This window comes from Protopterus annectens, chromosome 1.part0, assembly GCF_019279795.1.
Source record: "Protopterus annectens isolate FY-2018-M chromosome 1.part0, PAN1.0, whole genome shotgun sequence".
Classification (NCBI taxonomy): Eukaryota; Metazoa; Chordata; order Ceratodontiformes; family Protopteridae; genus Protopterus; species Protopterus annectens.
In genome coordinates, this window is record NC_056725.1 from 1,441,048,048 (window position 1) to 1,441,072,825 (window position 24,778).

A 24,778-nucleotide genomic window follows, 5' to 3' on the forward strand; every position below is an offset into this window, starting at 1 on the left:
TCCAGCCCAGCTGTCTGACCTTATTTGTTTAATGAAATGTCTACATTTTGCATACATTCTAAAATGTAAACACAGAAATGGCTCCACCAAATAATCATACTAAAGTCTGCATACATTCTTAACTGAAATTCTAAGTTGCTCTATGTTTTGATAATAAATTGAATAAAATAAACATGCTTTTTTAATAGTTTCAAGTTCGTTGCCATAATCATCTGGCTTTTCTTTTCCATTCATCCATATATGCAAATAAATATATGACACCCAATGACATACACAACACAACAGACACACACCCACGCACGCGTACACACACACACACACGCACGCACACACACACACACACACACACACACATATCCATACTCTTGATCCTCTCTCTAACCCCTCTTCTACCCAGTCAAATAAGCACACACAAACACACACACACACATACAAACAGACACACACATGAGTCAGAAGTATGCTCTTCTTTCTTCACACAGCACCAGAGAGCTTTTATTATATCGGAAAAGTATTTCTGAATATTTTAAGGAGCTATGAGGTGCAGTGCTACTGTTAAAAAGAATTTAACTGCTTTTTAATACCAACACAACCTATTTGTGCTTTACACTTCACTGATTCTGATCCAAGCTAGCAGAATGCTGCCTGAAGGAAAAACCACTCCATGCATAATGATCTAAACTACAGGAAAGGCAGCCTCTGACTCCTAAAACTATACTCTGGAAGGAATAAAGCGTAGCCCATCCTATCTTATCATTACGAGACGCTTGAAGGGTTCTGTTTACTGCAGTCTGAAAAAAAGTATGACCAGGCAGTAGAATAATCAAAGAGGAAAAATGAACAAGCCATGTAAATATATAGTTTATATATTTATTTCATCTAGCTATGTAAAAATTTAGTTCAGTTACATTTACTTCACCTAAGTAAAAATGTAGTTTGTTTATATTTACTTCACCTAGCACTTCTATAAAATTAATTTTATTAAAAGTTGTCGATAAAGAAGTAACGTTTGTATGAGTGTGTGTGTGTGTGTGTGTGTGTGTGTGTGTGTGTGTGTGTGTGTGTGTGTGTGTGTGTGTGCCTGTCTGTCTCTCGCTCTCTCTCTTTGCTTTTGTGTTTTGTGTGTCTATACATATATCTATAGGGGAAAGTGAGGAGGGTACTATAATTTAATACCAGACAGAAAACAGGCAATAACAGAGAGGACTAAAGATAATGCAGAATGACAAGAAATAACTTCTAAACCAAACGAGAATAGTTTTTTTAGCATAGTATGAGGATATTAGATACAAATCTGGGGCGTGAAAGCCATGGAGTGTCAGTATTTGAATGTTAGTTCTTAACAAGGCTGTTGAAATTTTATCTACACCGGTAGGTTTTTGTTATTAGTACAGTACAGTACACTACAATTTCTTTTTATTAATTCTTCTTGATTTGCCAGTGAAACATTGCTGTGTCACTGTACTCAGTTTCTTAGCAACAGATTATGAAGGGACAAAAAGATTTGGTTGAGATTCACATATAATTCCATTGCATAGAGAGCAGGGCTATGCAAGGTATTACTGGTATGTTATATTTTCTTAATGCTTAGCTATTAAAAAATAAATAGAATTTCCATGGAATAGTGTAGAATAACAAAAATCCACTTGATACCACATTTATTCTAGCAAATTACAGTATTGAATCATTAGTGCATCCCACACTTCACTGATACATTAGGAACATGCACCCAGACTTCACTGATACCTTAGAAACATGCAGCATTAGGTATGTCATGAACATACAACAGGATCATCATAGTAATATACAACTTACATAACTTGATGCAAGCTAGCAGTGTGCAGTGAATTCTGGGAAGTAGTACAGCAGGAAGAGGAAATCAGGTACAGAGGAGGCAATGAGAGGCAAGACTTCCCCTCCCCCATTGCAATGAAATGTAGGTCCTAAACACTGCATAGGATTGAGTGAAGGCATGTGGTTTCTTGCCCTTTAGAGCCACACCACATGGTTTTGTCATAACATTATGATGTTCTATCTGGCCCCAGAGTCCTTACGCCATCTGTTTAAGAATCAGCAGATTTGTAAGTACACCTCAGCAGAATGCACATTTACATACCACATTGTTATATTTGCTTCAACAGTAGAAACTGGTATAAGGGATTTGTTCACTGCATCAGTACTGCTAAAGTGATATTCATAAAGCACACTGTCACAGTACGATCACTGCTCCATAGTTCAAATAGTAATAAGAAACAAACTTTGTGATTTGAATTCTGATACTTATAATGTCAATGCAGTCCAAAGTATCACTAACAGATAAACATGACACCTATGCAACATTTATAAAAAATAAAACATATATATATATATATATATATATATATATATATATATACATATATATATATATATATATATATATATATATATATATATATATATATAAATACATATAAATATATATATATATATATATATATATATATATATATATGGGTCTATCTTTTTAATCAAAATTAAGTTTAACCAAATTTTACTTACTCAACCCCACTTCTCCGAAGCTGCATTCCACCAAACGCATGGCTTGCTGAAATCCTTTCCCTGTATAAGGAACCACTTGGCCACCATGGCAATAAACCTAAATGAACCAAAAGTAAACCCACCAAAGTGGGGGGCTTCACCTCCCACACACCCCCTCCTTAAATATACCAACTCCGAGATAGCACTAAATCGAAGAGAGGGCAAAGTTCACCATGGTGGACAAGTAGAGGAAACAGAAATAATTACTAGGTTCCAAATATAAAAGTGTTGTTTTACAACTTCCAGTTCTAGGCAAACTTCTAAGAGATAAGTATTTTCACAAAGAAATGTTAAATTCTGTTGGTATCTGTTAGCCTTGGAACTGAAGGCAGGTGACAACTAGTGATGTCACCCAGCTAACCTAGCAGTAATTAATTTAAGAACTATCTCAGAGAGTGAGTCTGGGCCTTTTGTATCTTGTCTGGGATCTGAAAACATCGATTCAGCACTTCCCATCTGTATTTGCTTGCTCTGTAAGTAATATTTAGGTATAATATTTCTTTTAGAGATAGTTATTAATATAGTAAAGATTAGTTTAGTTGTTTTCTGTATTTATTTGAGACTGTTCTGCAATGTTGTTATAAAATATTTCCTGTGATTCTGAACTCTGCAGTCACTGTGTTAAGTTATTGAGTATTGTCTTGTTCTTTTATTATTTATTTTTAAATATATTTAAACCTTTTAATTACGACTGGTTTGTTTAGAGATATTTAAGCTCTTAGTGTACTTGCATTTGTATTTGGTGACACTGTACAGGCCACTCTTAAATAGCCTTGCAAGTCTCAGTCACACTTGCTATTTGGATAATAGTAACATTACACAGTAGAAATGGTCACCCCTATGTAAAGGCCTTATAGTAGCTGATAAAGAGCTGGTTGGTGGCAGTGATAACTACCTTTTAGTCTGGGCAAAAGGGCGCATAGTTAGTAACCTGTGCCAGCCTTTCCCAGGAGTGTGAGTGTGTGTGTTTGCATATAAATCAAATCTCAAAGTGTGTGTGTCAGCAGGGACACAAAGCACTGGTTGGACAGAGAGGGTGCTGGAGGTTTTGGCTTGACCACTCATCTGAGATCTTAACCCTATAGCTGTGCCAGTGGGGAGTCTTATTGGGGATCTGGAGAAAGAGGGGGAACCAGCCCCAGACTGATTGTGATCTCTGTGTGCTCTTAAGGGAAATTGTACTTTACTGTGTGTGTGTACTTGTCATCCTCCCAATGTGTACGTCCCTCACTAGTGCTAGTGGTGAGGACTGAGACTCCTTAATTATTGGGCCAGTGCAGGGTCATCACACTTGGCATGGCATTGTCTTAGAAATATGACAAAGGACCTTCTCTACATGGCCCACCTGGGCACCAAGGCCCCTTTGCATTATAACCTCCACCCTGTCAGCTCTTGCTGGGTGACAAAATCACCAGTACCAGTGTACCAGCTGCCGAGGCAAAGCTACCTGATGTGTATGGACCAGGTAGGGCAGGGGTTGTGGAGGCAGCACTGACAGCATGAGACCCTGAAGTGCAGGGTGTCAGTGCTGCAATGTGTAGAGGGATAGTTGGCTGATCTGCTGTGGTCAGCCTGCCTCTCTGTGCTGCATGTCAAGTTTTGTAAGCAGAAATGTATGACAACAGAATATTTTTAAGTTAAATAAAATATCTCCTACCAAAAAAAAATTTAATTAAATAAAATAAAAATAAACAGATATGGGGTGGGGGTGGGAGAGAGACAGAATTAGAGCCATGACATATCACATGACTATATAATTTTAGAAAAGAAAGTGTTATGATTATCCAATTTGTACACCTTTGGCAGATCGAGGTATGATGGGAATGTCTTACTCTGTTGAACCATATATCAACTGCACTGTTATGATATCACATATACAACTATTTATTATTTTTATATTTACTGCTTTGGAAAGGCTGTATTGATGATTGATGCTGTCAATGGAATAGCTTGTTGTTCCATCACAGTTGCAGTGAGATACATCCTCAGCGGCAATGTGACAATGATGCATTTTTTTAGCATTTAATTTAAACCCAGTTTCAATACACCAAGAATGCACAGGTATAAGTCCCTGCTGGAGGACTTCTGTGCTATAGGGAGACTTGACAGTGACTCCTGCTATGCAGTCATCCACAAAGTTGGGTGGCCATAGGTCTTGTTTTTTACTCTGTAGTTCAGAGATGTAAATAATGAACAAAAGTGGTTCCAGCACAGAACTCTGCAGGACACCACTGATCCTATTCCTGTTCTCTGAAGCTGCTCCTTCCCTTACTCACCATGAAGTTCTGTCTTTTAGCCAGTTTGCTGTCCGTCTTATCACACAGGGGTCTATTTGTAATGCAGTTCATGTATTAATTATGCTAGCATGGTGGAAGGAGTCAAATGCTTTGGCCACATAAAAGTAGGCTGTGTATACAGTGTGGCCACTATCAACAGCTTGTGTTACCTTTTTGAAGTTTACTAGGTTTAATAGACAAGATCTGCATTTTCCAAAACTAAATTGGTGTGGATCTAGCCTAATAAGATTTTCAAACTCTATGCTAATCAAGTCTGTTTTAACATGTTCCTTGGCCTTACAAATGAGACTCATCAAGCTGATGGTCCTTTAGTTTCTGGGCACTTTTAGTAAGGCCTTCTTTATGGTGCGGCATTACCAGTGCTATGCATCATACTTGCAGGACAGAGCCTGTTGCCATACTTAGGATAAATATCTTATGGAGAGATTCTGCTAGGGAAGGTTTATTACCATTTAATAAACAGCCCAGAATGTAATCTGGTCCCATCAAGGAAATGTTCTTAATGTTGGACAGCACTTTCAGTACTCATTCTTTAGTGATGATGGAGGTTTGATAGATACTGACATCATAGAGCTTCAGATAGATATCACAAGAGTGAGATTTGCACTAAATTTATTTGCTCATAAATTGACAATGCATTTTTCAAGGATTTTGGATAGTGGTCATAATATTGTGATTGATCTGTAATTACTTAATTCTGTAGATTATTATTTATTTATTATTTTTTATTCATTTACATTTGTTGACCGGGAGTGTCCGACTGGATGTAGGTCCATGTTCAGCAGAGGCCCGGGGAGAAATGCTCCACAGTTAAAATAAACAGCCAGTAGTTACATTGGATTACATAGCAATTAACAATTTACATAGCAATTACTTACAACATGTTTACAGATGAAGAACATAGTACATCAGTAGACAACTAGAATCTTTATCTGTAAAGTACTTAACAGACATTAACAAATGTCACAATAAGAAGTTCCTGCTGTATAATAAGTACTAGGCTTATGAGCATCTGATCTTGCTATAATCAAGGTAATTAGTGGAGTGGAAAGAAAGGTAGTGGTTGGATGGGGTGGATGATATTAGAGTGTGAGTTGCAAGGGCATAGCCAGCATGTTTTTAGGTGCGCTTTTAGTAAAGTTTTGAAGTGGGTGCATGATGGTAAGTAAGATGGGCCTCCATTGTGAAGTGGCATTATGTAGGACCTTTTCCAAATGTATGGGTCATAGTTTTCAGATACTGATCTATTAATTAAGATATATAGCATTAGCAGTTATTTTTTGGTACTGAGATGGGAGCTAATCTGCTGCCGGTGGCGATATACTCTGTCGCATATCGTCTACTCAGAAGCGATCTCTGCTTAACATACAAGCCCATGTCAAACCCATAGCTGTTGGACATGCCACACTTAAAGAAATCCCAATCCCTTAGAGACACATGCTCCAGGGATCTAAACCTTGTCATCACAATGAACAAAACATGCTGGAGGGATAGGTTCCTGACCCAGAGACTCCCTAGACTCTGGAATAGACTGCTCATACATGTCAAACACAGCGCCTCTTTGGCCTTCTTCAAAAGGAACCTTGATGATTGGATGGGAGACAGGAAATTCCCCCAGGGGATCACGTCAGTCGCCCTGCTAGACAGGGGTCCAGGGAAGTAAATACTGTGGGAAGAAATAGCCAGGGAATTGTTATGGCTAGGCTTATATAGGCCCTAGGGCCGATAGCCTAGTACCAACCTATGAACCTATGTTTGATTAGAAGTTTGTGGATAGTAAAACTAGGAATTGGCTGGAAATTAAACATTACTGACTGTTTGTGGTTGGGTACGGAGTAGGAAGAGGGGGAAGTAGGTTTATAATTGAAAAGACTGAAAGGAAAGTGAGAGGCTGGCATAATGGTTAAGGTGTTTACCTTATAAACGCAAGGTACAGGGTTTGATCCCCATATGGGGTAATTAGCTAGGCTTAAAATGGCCCACAAGGGCAGTTAACCTAGTACCAATCTATAAACCTATAAGAGATCGCATTGTTTGGAGAAAGTAGGAGTTGAACTAGGAGGGAATTCAATCAGATGAATTGTTTGTAGTTGGGGTTATTATTATATGTTCTGGGTGTAGTAGTTTATTTATTAATGACCAGAAGAGTTTATGATTATTTTGGCACTTATTTTGTAGGTTAGTATAGTGACGTTGTTTGCCAGCTTTCATTGGGCATTTGGTAACTTTCCTCAGTTGTCTAAATGTATATAATGTGTTTTGTATTCTATTTTTTAGACAGGCTTTAACTCTTTGCTTAATAAGTTGGGGGGGTTCGTTGTTCAACCATGGGGCCATGTTTCCTTTGAGTCTTGAGGCAAGGTTGTTTAAAATATTTAGGAAGGTCTGGCTGAAGTGGGAGATAGCAATATCTAGTGACATTCTTTTTGAAATATTCCAGTTAATTTGAGAAAGAATGTTGATAAAAGTGTCCTTGTTGAAACTGGTAGTATTTCAGATTTGATTATAAGTGGTTTGTTGTTAAATATTGTTGACACTTCTAATTGTGTATGTGGGTAGGTGATTGCTAATGATATCAGGTAAGGGCCCACATTTTTGGAATTGGCCAGGTCTGTTGAGGAAAATCCAGTTTATGTTTGATTACCTGTTTGACTATTGTCTGATCTAGGGGTTGAGATATGAGCTGGGTAAAGTTATTGGGGTTCATTGAGTCTGTGGGATTTTCCTTGTTTAGTAACTGCCAGTCTCTGTTTAGGTCTCCCCAGATAACAGTTTCTTGGTAGATGTGTTGAGACATCCAGTGTAGGGTGTTTTCTGCTGTGGGAATGTTGTCACCAGGAACTGTGTAAAAAGCATCAATACATAATGTGTTTTTTTTTTTTTTTTACTGATAATGTGAGAAGACTTGGTAAGAGCTCTGAGTTGCTAAATTTGGGTAGTTTAATAAGGAATGAGGATATGTTAATGGTGCTCTTATAGATAGCAGCTATGCTGCCAGCTAGTTTGGTGTTTCTGTCTAGTCTTAATATGTTGTACCCAGGGGGTGTTATCTCATTGTCATCTGTTTCATTTTTAACCAGGTTTCAGTGGCTATTACTATGCCTGGATGGTATTTAGCAATGCAGTGTGTATGAGCTGTATTGCTACATACGTGCTTGCATTGCTACATACCATCCAGCCATAACAATAGCAATGCAAGCCTGTATGAGTTACACTTCTTAGATTTATATTGAGGAATACTATGTTTTTGATGTTTAGGGGGGATTTTAGATGGGAGGATTTTTTTTTTTGGTTGGGGGGGGTTGAGTTGTTGCTGTTATATAAGTTTGGTCCTGGGTTTGGGTGGATGTCTCTGCTCATCATGGAGGGCAGTCTACAAATCCCATATTGGAAGAATCTGTAATTATCCTTGGACACAGCTGAATGTTTTATTATGACACTGCTGAAAGGTACATTATTATATCACTGTTGAATTCTGTTGAGGGCCCTGACTGAATAATGTATTATGAACCTACTGGAAGTGCATTATCACATTGCTGAATATTGTTCTATGATACCGCTTAATGTTACATTATAACTCTCCTGATTTATGTATAATGACCATGCCTAGTGGTGTATTATGGCCCATGCTGAATGCTAATTTTAACAGAACTGAATGCTGCCACATTGTTAAATAATGTATTTATGGCATGTTGAATATTGTATTATAACATTGCTAAATGCGGCATCGTGACACCACTAAAAGGTGTAATATAACACTTTAAAATTCTGTTCACTGACCTTTCTCAATGAAGCACTGTAACAATTGCTTCTTACTACTGTATTATGGCATAACTAAATCTAAATTCTGCATTATTGCATAGCAAATTACTGTGTTATGGCAATACTGGATGATGCTTTATGATACTACTGAAAGGAATATTCTAACCCTGCTGAATGCTCCATGATGACAATGCTGAAAGGTATGTCATGACACTTGTTTTTTTTTTTTTTTATGATTTGTTTAGAACTGCTTGTTGATCATCAGCATCATCTTGGCCAACTGACCTGTTCCCACCCCATCATCAGGTCACAATTCAGCTAGGAGGGGCCATAATTCAGACAGCTATTAGAATGGTTTGACCATTTTCTGCTTTAAGCTCTTCTACTCCCTATAAATGCTAAGCTAGCAGAGCCAAAGTGGATCATCCAGTGAGCTATCCATGCTGGTCATCCCTCACTTCCACATTCGGCATTGTTAGCAAGCAGCCCCACCCCCTCCACCACAGAAACCACACCTTCCCTATGTGTTGTGTGAGAGCTGACAACCCTCCCCATCCCCTGAAGAGACAAGTGGGACATACCTGCTAATTCTTTTGCCTTTCACTACCTGCCTCCCCCAATGACAAGACCAGTATTTGAAGCCTAGTCACCTGTGTCACAGCAAGGATTCCATCCTTCTCAGCCATGAAGCCAGGTATGACACTGTTGAGTACTGTAGTATGACACCACTGAGAGTTGAATTATGCTATTACTGAATATTGCACTATAAGTGAATGATTTATTATGCCATATACTGTTAAGTAATGTACTGTGCCAAAGACAGATATCATGGCACTGCTAAATGCTACATTGTGACAGTACTGAAAGCTATAATATTGTTGCTGAATATTTTATTATAACACAGCTGTTTGCTGCATTATGACTCTGCTGGAGTATTATGATATGATTTAATTTTGTAAAGTGGCCCTGTTAAATAATATATCTGATGCTGTTGAATGTCACATTATAACATAGTAGACTACTGCATTGTGCAACTACTAAAAAGTGTATTATGACACTGCAAAATACTGTAGAAACATCCTGCTGAGTGCTACATTATGACATTATTGAATGGTGTTTTGTGGCTCTGCTGAAAGGTGTATTATGTCCCTGCTCAGAGCTGTATTATGACCCTGTTGAATACTGCATTGTGACAGTGGTGATTGGTGCTTTATGAGCCTGCTAAATACTGCATTATGACACTTCAGAAGGGCTGGATCCGGCACTAGGTGACCTAGGCATTTGCCTAGGGTGCCATGCTGTCAGAGGAGCCATGGCCACAACATTAAATTAAAAAAGAAAAGTTTTCTTACTTTTTTGAGCAATCAAGTACTGTCACTTTAAGAATTAAAAATAAAGTTCTCATGCAACTAAGTGCTATCACTTTAAGCAGTTTCCTGCTTTGTCCATGTCCTGCTGCTTCCTGCTTTAGACAATGAAACAGGAGTTAGTGTGGGCATGAGATTTCAAAGGAAAACAAGAAGCAAAATTAATGAAGTCAGCCGACTTTGTGTGTATGTATGTGTGCATGTGTGTGTGCATGTGTGTATCTGTGAGAGAGCAAGAGAGAGAGCCTATGTGTGGGTGAGAGGGGTGTAATCCTGAGTAGATCTGTGTGTGTGTGTGTGTGTGTGTGTGTGTGTGTGTGTGTGTGTGTGTGTGTGTGTGTGTGTGTGTGTGTGTGTGTGTGTGTGTGTGTGTGTGTGTGTGTGTGCTGGAATACTTTGGCTACTGTGAGCTTGTGTGAAACAGATTTGAAATATGTGACATTGGTCATTATTATGAATTTTTTGACATCGATATCTGGAAAAGATGCAGTCAACAATATAACTATAATTGCTGGGTTTGGGGGATGTCTGTGCATGTAAACGTGCACATACTTTCAATGAGTGTGAAGGGAAGAGACATTTACTGATGCTCATGCTGTCTGTTTTCAATATGAAACTATTTTGTTTTGTTTTCATTATCAAAAAGCAATCAGTTTCTGTGCTATAACGTTTGAAATAAATTATTTAAAACAAATCTCTGTAAGCACTGTAAAAGTAAGGATAAAAATAGTGTGCAGTTAGTAGCCCCTCAAACACTTTGTTTAAGACGAAAATGTTTAACTCCCATTAAATCCATTGTTAGCTACATTTGAAAGATGTTGTCAGAGAGATTTATATAATTTAAAGAAATTCACACGTCCTCACTATTTTAATTTAGACAAGGAGGAAAGACATATTTTGGACTCTCAGAAATAATTCCTACATAAGAGCATGAAACTTAACAAGAGTGGGGGAATTGTATTTATGGATAAAAGTGATTATACCAGCAAAGTGTTCAGTATATTACAGGACACAGACTATTATGGAATTGTTTCAAAACATGAAATTCACATAGCTTAAAGGAAAATTGATCTTTGTTTATAGGATTCTTTGGCACAAGGAATAATTTCATTTGAAATGTATAATGTTTTATAAATCAAAGATCCATTAATCCCAGCAACATTAGGAATCCCAAAGATACACAAAAATGTGTTGCCCCCCCCCATTTAGGTTAATAGTAGCAGCCCAGGGATCAAAAACGTACCCCCTAGCTATTTATGTAGATCGCATCTTGAAGAATGTCCTCACATCCACGCACTACACTTTAAGAGACTCATGGGATTTTTTAACAAAGATCAGACAGGAATATGACATTCTAAGCTGCAGTTATCTTACAGTCAATGTAACAGAATTATTTACCTGTATACCTCACATTGTGGGGCTGGATTTCTTTCACTCTGCACTGCTCAAGTTGACCAATTTTGACAATAGTCTTATCAAGTTCCTTTTTGACCTAATGGAACTTATTTACACAATAACTTCATTTTTCTAAAGATGAATATTTTAGACAAACTAAGGGAGTGGCTATGGATGCAGCCTGTGCCCCAGTATATGCAAACTTAGTAATGTACAGTTGGAAACAGAATAACATCCTTGATTCCATTTATAAATGTTAGAGAACGTACTTAAGATATCTAGATGACATATTTTATTTTTATTATTTTCTTATTTATTATATTTTTATTTGTCTTTTGTTTACTGTGTTAGTCCAGCTGGGCTGGTCGCCCATTTTCAGTGGAGACCCGAGGAGAAAAGCTCCACACAAATGACAAACATAACAATATCAAAGTTACATTACAAATGATATGAATATGAAAACAAACATAACTATAGAACTACATAGATTCATGCCAAAATGGAAATTACCAAAGTGCAAAATTCAGCAAAAAGTACAGCATAGAATAAAAATTTGGATTTACAATAGGGCATACAGAATAAAAGAGGTTATCAAAAAACAAGCCCACAAAACAACTTTGATGTCTGAAACAAAGTAGGTAGAGAGGAAGAAGTATTAAAGAGAAGGGTTAAAGTAGAAGAGTGGAGAGGAATATTGAAGAGAGACAAGAGAGTAAAAAAAAACAGTTATGAGAAGAGATAGAGGGGTGGGAAAGTAAAGTAGCCAAGCAGGAGAAAAGAAGAGAGTTAAGTATAGTGTTGCTCAGTGGTATTACTAAGTACCATAGTACTAGTTAAGTATAGTGTTGCTCAGTGGTATTACTAAGTACCATAGTACTAGTTAAGTATAGTGTTGCTCAGTGGTATTACTAAGTACCATAGTACTAGTTAAGCATAGTGTTGCTCAGTGGTATTACTAAGCACCATAGTACTAGTTAAGTATAGTGTTGCTCAGTGGTATTACTAAGCACCATAGTACTAGTTAAGTATAGTGTTGCTCAGTGGTATTACTAAGTACCATAGTACTAGTTAAGTATAGTGTTGCTCAGTGGTATTACTAAGTACCATAGTACTAGTTAAGTATAGTGTTGCTCAGTGGTATTACTAAGTACCATAGTACTAGTTAAGTATAGTGTTGCTCAGTGGTATTACTAAGTACCATAGTACTAGTTAAGTATAGTGTTGCTCAGTGGTATTACTAAGTACCATAGTACTAGTTAAGTATAGTGTTGCTCAGTGGTATTAGTAAGGTACCATAGTACTAGTTATTATAAAGTTATATAAAAGTAAGGAGAGGAGGGCTGTTATAATCTGATAGATGGGGGATTAAAAGTAAGGTAGGATGGTGACAGATGCAGGAGCGAGAGTTAGCAAGGTAGATTTTCAATTCTCTTTTCAAATGAATTGAAGAGTGGATAGAACATATGTTAGTTGAGAGTTTGTTCCAAGTTTGAGATATGGAGCATTTATAAGGTAATCTGCCTGTTGTTTTGTTTGGCCTGAAGGTGTTAAGTAGTAGTTGATCAGTGCTGCATAGAGATCATGAAGGTGTGTGTAGAGATTAGAAGGTGGACAGGGAGGGACAGTCTGCAGGTTTGTAGAGTAAAGAATGTGTCATCCGTAGCTGAGAAAATTGGAGTAGCTGAGGGAATTCCAGCCACTGTAGTTGTTTAAGGCCAAAGCAGTGAAGGGATTTGTAAGGGAAGTTACAGGCAAATCTGGCTATCTGGTTGTAGGTTTGTTCAAGTTTGGTTAAAAGATTTGCTTGGATGTGGGTAAAAAAGAGAAAAGCATAGAGTAGGCAGAGGAGGAGACAGGTGTGAGCAACTGAAGTCCTTGAGATGGTAGATAAGAATTTTTTATGTCTACACAGTAAACCGAGTTTTTGGTTGGTCTTTTTTGAAGGATTGTTGGATATGATGGTCAAATTTCAGTTGACTGCCAATTGTAATCCTAGAAGATTGGTATGGGAGTCAGCATGAATGATAGTGATGTCCAGAGAGGAGTGACTGAAGGATGTTTTAAGGTAGAACATAGATTTTGGAAGGAAAAGAAGAAGCTTAGTTTTCTTTGGGTTAAGGATGAGCTGGTTATCAATTAGCCAATGTTCAATGGAGTTAAAAGACATCTGTGTGAGACAGTGAAGGTCAGTAGGGTTGTCAAAGAGAGTAATAAGAGTAAATCATCGGCGTACTTGATCAGTGATGAGGTGCAGCAGTTGGAGCGTAGATTATTAGTAAAAATATTAAAAAGAAGGAGGCCTAGAATGGATCCTTGGGGGACACCTATTTGGATAGGTAAGAAAGGCAAGCAGGAGGTCTGCCATCTAACAGATTGCTGTCTGTTGTTAAGATAGATAGAGAACCAGAGAGTGGCGGATGTGGATAGGTTGAGTTCAGTTAGCTTACTGAGGAGCTTAGGGTGGGAGATAGTGTTGAATGCTTTGGAGAGGTCAAGGAATAGATATGAAACTAATTTATTGTTATCTCTTGGCTCTGCTATAGTCTGAGGGAAGGATAGAAGGGCTGTGATGGGACCTAAATCCATGTTGAATGGGAGTGATGAGGTTTTCCTGAAGTGGATAATTATGTTGTTGTCTATGGATGCATTTCTTTATAATTTTTGAGAGAGGGGAGAGGATGGCTATAGGTCGGAAACTGAGAGTGTTGGTGGAGTTACCTCCTTTGTAAAGTGGAATTGTATAAAATGATTTCCAAATTTCAGGGACTGAGGATTTTTTGATAGAAAGATGAATAAGGACTGAGATAGGATATGCGATAGAAGTGGCTGCAAGTTTGAGAAATCAGAGGGGTAGGTTGTCAAAGGAGGGGGAGCATGGTTTAAGTTTCTATAAAAGGGATTTTATATATGCAGTGGAAGCAGGTTTCAGGGAGAAGATTGTGTGGAGCCAGGTGTTGGAGGGGGTGGAGAGTAGTGACTGGTTATTATCAGGGGGAGCTAGTTTGCTGATAGAGTCTATAAAGTAATTGTTTAGAAGAGTGGCAGTTTGAAGAGGAGTTTTATCAGGGAAGGGGTTGGGTCTAGAAGGTTTCCTCGGATGGAGAATATTGTTCATGGTCTGCCAAATTTTTGGGGGGTTTGAAGAGTGGGTATTTTTTTGGACAGGGTCCACTGATCAAATTCAGGATTTTTGTAATTTTATCAATAATAATAATAAAAATCCCCCCAAAAAAACTAAACTCGTTCTCTTCCTTCCTAAACACTTGCTCTGCATAAACCCTCCTTCTCTATCACCTCACTCAACAATACCACTATCAGACCTGAACCCCATACCAAACTACTTGGAGTAATCATTGATGATGAATTAAAATTCAATATACATATCCAACAACATATAAAAAACACCAGAAACTTGATCTTCTCTATCACAACCAAAAACGTCTTACACCCTCTTCCAAACCCTCCCTAGCTCAATCAGTCCTTCTACCCTGTCTTCTTTATGCTGCCCCATCCTTACTAATGTTCAAACATCTTTTCTGTCCAAACTATAGCAAACATATAACAAAATAACCAGATTTGCCTCCAATCTTCCATACAAATCCCATCACTGCCTCACCCATAAGACACTCCAACAGCCTGAATTCCCTAAACAACTACTTCTTTCTCAACTACATATCCTCTCCTGAATGATCCCTCTTTCTGCCCCTCCATCTCTAATCTACTGTCCTACTATAACCCCCAATGCCACCTCCATACTACCAGCAAACACCTCCTTGACATATACAAACCCAATAAAAACATTGGAAAGTCCCTTTATAAATACTCCATAGCTCATGCTTGGAACTTACTCCCTCTCAATATAAGAAGCACTCCTCACAACTTAAACGTTAGCTACAAAAGACATGGTCCTGTCATTGTCAAGCCCCCACTTGACTTATTATCCCTTCTTATCTATATAATTTCTTTTTCCTCATATACCCTGCACCTTCTGTTACTTTTCCCTCTTTTTCCTCTTTTTAAAAGCAGAAAAAAAATATAATAGGTTCTTGTATTACTGTTGACTCTTTGTGCATTCGAATTACTTCATCTATGGTATTCCACTAAATTTCATACTGTTTTTTTAATATTTTTTAATATTTATAGATTTGTTACCTGTTAATAGACTTATGTCATGCTATTACTTGTTAGTACACTTATGTGTTATGTTATCTGTTGATTATATATCTGTAATTTTTGTAATAATTGTTAATTTTCTGTAGCTTTTCTCCTCGGCTCTCCGCTGAAAATAGGCCCCTAGCTCAGCTGGAGTAACCCAGTTAACAAATGTCAATAAATAAATAGATAAATAAATAATACAGAGGTTTTAAAATGTACTTAGTACAATAATAGCATAGTTAATTACTTGTATGCTACAATTTCAAAGAACTTAGTAAACTGTTTTGAATTTACAATTTATAGAAAACTAATGTTTTCCAACACATATTTCCACTTCAACAGTAGTCAACATTTTCATTGTAAGAAAAAATTATTTAAGAAACAACTTGTCAGAGCAGCTAGAATGTGCTCTAACTTTGACTTATTTAAAATAAAATATGGCAAAATTTATAAAATGTCTAAGTATACAGGTTTCCCCATGCAACTGCTAATGGAAATTGATGGCGAAGTATTAAGAGGATGGGGAACTAAGTACCACCCCCTGTTAGGCTTTAATTCCTTGTCAGGCAACAGCTCCTGGAAGATTAGAAACACTTTGCTTGAAAATATTTTTGAAGGCTTTTGTAATAAAATACAATAACAGCAACAAATTCATAAAAGAGATTATTAAAAACAACTGGAGCATGCTCAAAACAGATGGCGAGATTTTTAAGAGGGTGGGAGATGCTCCTGATTTTGTTTTTAAAACAGGTTTAAATCGTACACAACTTTTAGAAAACAACATTTCAGCACACTATAATTACAAAGATGTATGTAATGAAAATGTGGTTCCTTTAATCACTGTAGCTTCATTTTGGAAAGAACTTTTATCAGTCTTGAATGTGACACTACCATTAAGGTCCTCTTAGGAAAAATGAATTGCTTGATTGAAGGTGTTATTTATATAGCAGTGTGCTTGAGCTGTCCATGTATTTATATTGACAAAAATGCGATATCTCTCTGCAAAAGACTTTATGAGTACAATTATTGTATCTTGAAAAACAATGCTTACAATTCCCTTTCCAAACATTCAAAAAACTGTTCAAATTTTAAAAAGATTCTTTTGGTATTTAAGAAGTAGTTCCAAAAATGATCAGGGAGGGCAATGGGAAAATTTGATATAATATATAAGAACTTAAATGGCAACTAAAACTTAATGTAGCCACCTTTCCCAGACTTAATGAACACACATTTATTATACCAGTCGAAGTTAAGAACTGCTAAGTTATAATTACATTCCATAAGCTATCACAGCAGTTTTGATAATTAAGCCTTAAGCCTCTACCTATTTTTTTTTTAATTATTTTCTTTTTATTGTTCATGGGTTTCATAGGTTGATAACTTGAGCATGTTTTTATTGAGAAATTTTATTGTGGCTTTTTGCAGTGTTATCCCATTACTATGGAAGTGGTTCTTTTCTCTTGGGAACAGCTTTGCCAACACCTCGTTCAGTAGTGATTTTAGTTGTGTTTTCGGGGTGAGCTGTAAGTGTTTTGGTTTATTAAACTTTAAAGATTCCCCACAGATGCCCTGAGGCAGGGTAATAGATTGCTCCCCAGAGCAGCCCCTCCTGCAGTAACCCCTACACTGCTAAGCAACAACCCCCTCCTCAGTCATTCCAGTGTTTGGCTATTTCTGACCAGTTACCATACACACTGTTCAAATCTATCAGTGGGCATACTGTTCTCTTATTTGCTTCTACAATGATTACAGATATTGAAATAGAATAGCACAAACAGATAGCCATTTGATAAACAATACAGTTTCGTAATGAAAACAGACTTAGCATGAGCAGTAAACTTCTCTGTCCTCAAAACTCACATTCATTGAAATGGCATGAAACCCCACATTCATAGAAAATGCATCTGGCCAGTAGAGGATTAAGTTTACCTTTGGGCTGTTTTCAAACCATAGGTTCCTTGCACACATTTTTAGGGCCAAGCATGCATGTATTTATTCTTTGATTCACCTTCCTGATTGTATTCAATTATATTCCTTGTATAATACAGCACCACTTGTAGAACGTGTTTTACATTTGTACTTTTAAACATTCTTTAAACAATTAAACATAATGTATGAAACAATAATGACAAAACTGCCCAGTTCAGAACATTTCCATCATAAAAGTCTACTCAAACTTCTGTTGTTACAATCCACCAACACCAGTAAATATGCACAATCTCTGGAGAAGTAAAAGCCATCTAAATAATTCCACATTAGAGATCTGTAACTAATGAAGAGGTTGCTACTTGCAAACGACTTTATACTTCAGTGTTTCATCTACAAACAAAGTACCTGTTGCCCTTGAAAAATAAACTTCCTATGTTACATTAAAACATAAGCTAGAAATATTGCAATAGGGAATGGATGTCAAACTGACAGGTTCATAGTTACTAGGTATTTCCTCCAAAGGAGGACATTCTCAGGAGTGCAACATCCTCCCCCTTTACAGTACAACACAGTACAGTATCAGCAATCAATCTACATACTGTGGGAGTAGAACCCATAGCCTTCTGCATCAAAATTAGTCATAATGTTTGTTGTGCTACTAACACTGCAATCAGACTTGGCATAAACATCACTAGACTTCTCTTCTCCTGAGGCCCTCAGCTCCTAGTAAAATCCACTTGACACTCAACTATATCTCTCAACTTTGCAGCGCAAGAAATCTGGAAAAAGCCAAAATTTATTGGGGAGGGGGACAAAGGCCCAAAACCAGGGACACATTTTAAACATTGCTTGTATACTATTAGAAAGTTGCTAGAATAAAATGCTTTGTGTTACCATGTGTTTCCTGAAAGACAGGAAGACAAACTTAAATGGCTATCATTATTTAGTGAATTCAGTTCTCACTGATTTGCCAGAAAACCACAAATTTTAAGAGGAACAGATGAAAAGTATGAGCCAAACATTCCAGCCATTCTGTGACAATCTGGACAGTTGAGTGCTATGGACTCAACTCCTTGCATCATAAGTGGTAGTATGGGTAGGGAATTCAGGTTCTTGTTCCTTGTACCTAAGGTACAACTGAGGCATTTTATATGCACACACACACACATACACACCCACACACACACACACACACACACACACACACACACACACACACACACACATATACACAAAAAATAATTCTGTCGCAGCACACACGCATGCATGCAATTCTGTCTCAGCACACACACACACACACACACACACACACACACGCACACACACACTTCTGTCTTGGCACACACACACATGCAATTCTGTCTCAGCACACACACACACACACACACACACACACACACACACACACACACACACACACACACACACACACATACACACACACAATTCTGTCTTGGCACATACATGCATGCAATTCTGTCTCCACACACACACACAATTCTGTCTTGGCACACACACACACACACACACACACACACACACACACACACACACACACACACACACACACAATTATGTCTTGGAACGCACAATTCTGTCTCTGCACACATATACAAGCAATTCTGTCTTGGCACAGACACACATGCAATTCTGCCTTGGCGCCTATACACACACACACACACACACACACACACACACACACACACACACACACACACACACACACACACACACACATGCAATTCTGCCTCTGCACACACACACACACACACACACACACACACACACACACACACACACACACACACTAGGACGCACGCACACCCGCACACACACGTGCCCATGCAATTCTGTTTCAGCACACACATGTAATTCTGTCTTGGCACACACACAGACACACATACATACACACACACACACACACACACACACACACACACACACACACACACACACACACACACACAAGCAGTTCTGACTCTGCACACACACACAAGCAATTTTGTCTCAGAACACATACAAGCAATTCTATCTGGGCACACACACACACACACACACACACACACACACACACACACACACACACACACAATTCTGTCTCAGCACACACACATACACACACACACACACACACACACACACACACACACAAGCAATTCTTGGCACAAACGCGCAATTCTGTCTTGGCACACACACAAGCAATTCTGTCTTGGCACACGCACACACACACACACACACACACACACACACACACACACACACAAGCAATTTTGTCTCAGCACATACACACAAGCCATTCTGTCTCAGCAGACACACAATGAAGCAACAGAGGAATTCTGTCTCGGCACAGACACAATGAAGCAGCAAAGCAATTCTTTCTCGGCACACACACACCGGGAGAATAGGAAGCAATGCTACTGTTCAAAACACGGTGTAGACCACCACTCTCACTCCCCCCCTTAGCTACACCACTGGTTGGTCACCCCTCATCCTCACCCTATGAGTTCTAATGCCCTTAATGAGAAAGTAACTTACCCTATGGGTTCCGATGCCCTTAATGAAAAAGTAATTTAATTAAAATTAAATAAATAAATACAAATTGCACCCTTTATGAGGCTGGCCTGTATGGTGCCTAGGTGGTCACCTAGCTTGCCTACGCCTAACACCAGCCATGTACATAATTTAATGAGTGGGCTGATGAAATAAATAATATTAGGCAAAATGCAACTAGAACACATTTCATAGGTTCATAGGATCATAGGTGATTTCTAGGCTATTAACCCAGAGGTCATTTTTAAGCCTAGCAGTTTCAACCCAATGTAATACCATAGAAGTGCTAGTCAATAACCAAGACTGCATTTAGTGATGACTGCCCATGTCACAATAGGAAAGGAAGGGTATCTTGTGAGTAAGGATTACTCAACCTCTATTAAACATGATCTACCAATGACATCTTTGGAATTCGGGTTATAAGTATTCAGCAATCTGAGGATTCAGAGCATGTAGAAGAAAAAGAAAGAAAAGTGTATAATAATTAACAAGGGAGGAAAAGAAATTGATTAATGCCTACAAAACAAAGATAATATCTACTAAAAAAGACACTGATTGGTTATGTAATCCACATATTACAGGGAATGGTAACATTATTCAACTAGAAAACATTCAGTCCACAGAAAAAGGTATACTTTTTTCCAATGGAGAAGGTAAAGAAAAGAGACAAGGGCAGATGAAATGGAAGAAATCAAAACTGAACTTGAAAGGACTGAAGAACATTGCTGTAAGTAAAAAGATGAGAAAGACGGACATTGATGGCATGGCTCAAGCTGTGGAGGTACAAAGACAGCAGGGTGAGAACTGTGCACTTGCAAATGTAATAAGCAGTGAAAACAGTGGGATCAATACAACTAATGGTGATGAAGATCAATCCTTTGTAACAGTTGACAGAGAAGAAAATACTGAATTAGAAAATGGAAATTATTCAGTTCTGGTCAGAAATTATATACTTGTAATTGGGGATTTAGTTATTAGAGGAACTGATAGTTATATTTGCAGAGAAGACAATGCACATCAAATAGTGTTATGCTTGCCAGGAGTAAAAATACAGGATTTGAGAAAGGCCTTAGAATGCCTTAATGTAAGGAGGCATGGAGCTGTTTTATTCATGTTGGTACAAATGATCTCACCTGCAAGGACTCTTTGACTGTTAGTAGGGAACATACAGCCCTCTTTGATAGCGTAGCTTATATAGGACATATTTTTCACAAATCACATACAGAAAGGAGAGTCATGTTAGCATGAATGAAATGATTTTTTGGGTTAAATGCCTACATAAAATGGCCCATTTTAAACAAGGGAAATGTGTAGGGCATCCAAACCCAACTTTGGGCATACATATGTTTAGACGGGATGGTGTGCACTTGTTAAGACAAGGAAATATACATTTTGCAGCAAATATATTGCAATATTAAACTAACACAGGACAGGATTTTTGCCAGGCCGGACATTTAACAGTTCACAGATAGCAACATTTGATGCATCTCTGGTGATTGATAATAATTATTTATTGGAAAATGTGCTACATTCTGACAAGATTGATGTTGTTATTGTGAAACATAGATAAAGAATAACGACTGGAAACCAGTTCTATCAGGGTATAAATGTTTTTACTGTAACAGACATTCTAACAAAAATAGGTGAATGTGTTATGTTAGGGATTAAAGAATGCCATGCTATATGTGGTTATTACATGCTCAGAGATAACACCCATATTGCAGAGTATCTAACTACGACAATAAAGGCAACCCTGGAACATATAACAATTACTGGAGCATATACACCACCATGTCTAGGGTTGATGGCCTAGAGAAATTCATACTTTCTTTGTATGCAACTCAGGAGGAATAAATAATAGTGACTGGGGACTTATATTTACCAGAAACAGACTGGAGTACTATTAATCCAACAACATTAGTAAGGAAATTATTACAACATATGTTCAGGAACAATTCCTTGAAATTGTTAAAAAGCCTTCAAGGACTGGAACATTCAAGACATTGTTTATGTTCCTAAGGAAATTACTGCTATGTCATGTCAAGTTTTACTACCACTGATGTGCAGTGATCATGGAGTTATAAAGGTTAAATTGCTAGATAATTCTGCCAAACTGAAATCTAAACCAATGCATAGAAGATTAATAACAGACAATATGGAAGCAAAACAGTCACTATGTTAAATTAATTGAAGTGATGCATTCAGTGGAAAAACTGCAGAAGGAAAGTGGGAAGTTTTGAAACATACATTGTTTGAATGCAAAAAAAAAATAGATAACATCAGGATATAGGCTTACATGGTCAGGAGGATATATTTCCATAATAACAAGATACTTGATTAAGGTGAGAGACAAAAAAATGTAAGAAATGAAGAAGAGATCAAACTATAACTTTGAAAACTGAAATAAACAAGTTGGACAGACAAATTAAGCATAGTGTGAGACAAGGTCAAGAAAAAAATTGAAGAAAATGTAAATGAAGATAGCATAACAGGAAAACATTTTATAGATTCATAATAAATGGTTGGTGTAAAGACATACAAATTGATAAACTGTGTGTAAATACTAAAACGTGTACTGAAAACAACAAATTATACATATATTTACAAAACCTTATGCAAATTAGTTTGGCTGCACAGGCAGGGTGATAAATTGGCATATTAACAACCATGTAACTTCAGATACTGAAATTAAATTAGATTACATCTTAGAAAAAACTATCAAAACTGGACACAAAGCACAGGACGAAGACAGAATTAGTAACAATGGCCTGAGAACTCCAGCATGAATTTACAGTAAAATTATATCTGATGTTCACTAGGTTATTTAAGTATAGAGAAATTCATTTTATTTTATTTTATTTTATTTTTTTTATTTTTATTTTATTTTACATTTGTTGACCGGGCTAGTCTTACTGGACATATATCCGTTTTCAGTAGAGGCCCGGGGAGAAAAGCTCCAAATACACGAAGTAAACAATCATTACAAAAGAACAATGATAAGCATAATACAAAAGTACCAGTGTAGACTTATTTAACAATTTAAGAAAAACTAAAACTGACAAAAAGCATGTAAACAGAAAAAAAAAAGTCAGATAAAAGTAAAATACAAGGTATAGAATATTCTGAAGTTAGATTAAATAAGAGATAGATAAGCAGAACACAAGGTGGGAAAACATATGTGAGAAAAAAATGCTAAGGTAGAGTCAATATCAAAGATATAACAGTCAATAATTAAGCCTATTATTTAGAGGACCAGTAAGGGGAGAGGGGGGAACTTGGGAGATAATGAAGTAATTTCAGTCAGGGTTAGCACAAGGACATAACCACTGGGATTTTAGATGTTCTTTGATATGTCTTTTGAAAAGGGATGTAGAGTCTAGGTTAGTTATTTCTTGAGGGAGTTGATTCCAGAATTTCCCGACAGAGTTAGAAAATAATGAGTCCCCAGCTTTATTATATGATTTAGTCAAGGCCACTGGGAGTTTATTAGCAGAGCGTAGTGTGGATAGGTTTTTATATGGTGAAATTAGTTTTTTAAGGCTAGGGGTAGCATCAGGGTAGTGAAGGGACTTATGAATGATAAGTAGTTGTTGATAGAGTATGTGGTTATTTAGCTCTAACCAGTCTAGTTGCTTGAGGTTGTGACAGTGATGAGTTCTAAAGGGGTTAGCAGTAATAAATCTAGTTATACTATTGTAACAGGTAGATAGTTTGGTAAGGTTGGATTTAGATAAGTTTGTATATATAGCAGAGGCATAGAAAAGGGTGGAGATCAGGTGGGTCTGGGCCATGGTTTTTCTGGCTGCAGGGGTAAGAAAGGGTTTAATTCTGTAGAGAGTACCTATTTTTTTGTTAACTGATTTAATGGTATTGTTAATATGGTCATCAAAATTAAGATGGTTATCAATAGTTACACCTAATAGGCGAGTGGTCATATCTGGGTTAATACAGGTTGCATTATTCGAGGAGATAGTGAAGAAAGGAGTTGGAGATTTGTGTGTAGGAGTAAAGAGAAGAAGTTTTGTTTTTTTGGCATTAAGAAGGAGGGAGTGTTCCATAAACCATTTTTCTACATTATGGAAGACTGTTTGGGTGAGGGACTGGAGGGAGGAAACATTATTAGCAGCACAGATTAAAGGTGAATCATCAGCATATTGAATGCAGATGGCTTGGGGTATGTTCAAGTGCAGGTCATTGATAAATAAAGAAAAAAGAAGGGGACCTAAGATTGAGCCTTGTGGAACCCCAATGTTTACTGGGAGTAAGGAAGAAAGGTTGTTGTCCCATAGCACTGCTTGTTGCCTGTTTTGGAGATAACTCCTAAACCATTGAAGAGCTTTTGAACCAAGAGAATAGTGATGTAGCTTGTCAAGGAGTATATTATGGTTAACCATATCAAAGGCTTTTGACAGGTCTAGGAATAGTGCTGATGAGAAAAGATTATTGTTCCTATTATTATTTATAGCGTCAGAGAAGGAAAGGGGGGCAGTTGTAGTGCTATGAGAAGGTCTAAAGCCATGTTGACAATTAGCTAGAAGTTTGTTTTGCAGAAGGTACTTAAGAAGTTGTTTGTGTATACATCTTTCCATAATCTTTGCTAATGGGGAGAGTAAGGCAATAGGGCGAAAGTTTGAGAACTCAGTAGAGGAGCCCCCTTTGTGTAGAGGAATTATATGAGATATTTTCCATATGGAGGGAATTTTTCCTTCAGAGATAGTTCTATTAATAAGTATGGATATGGGA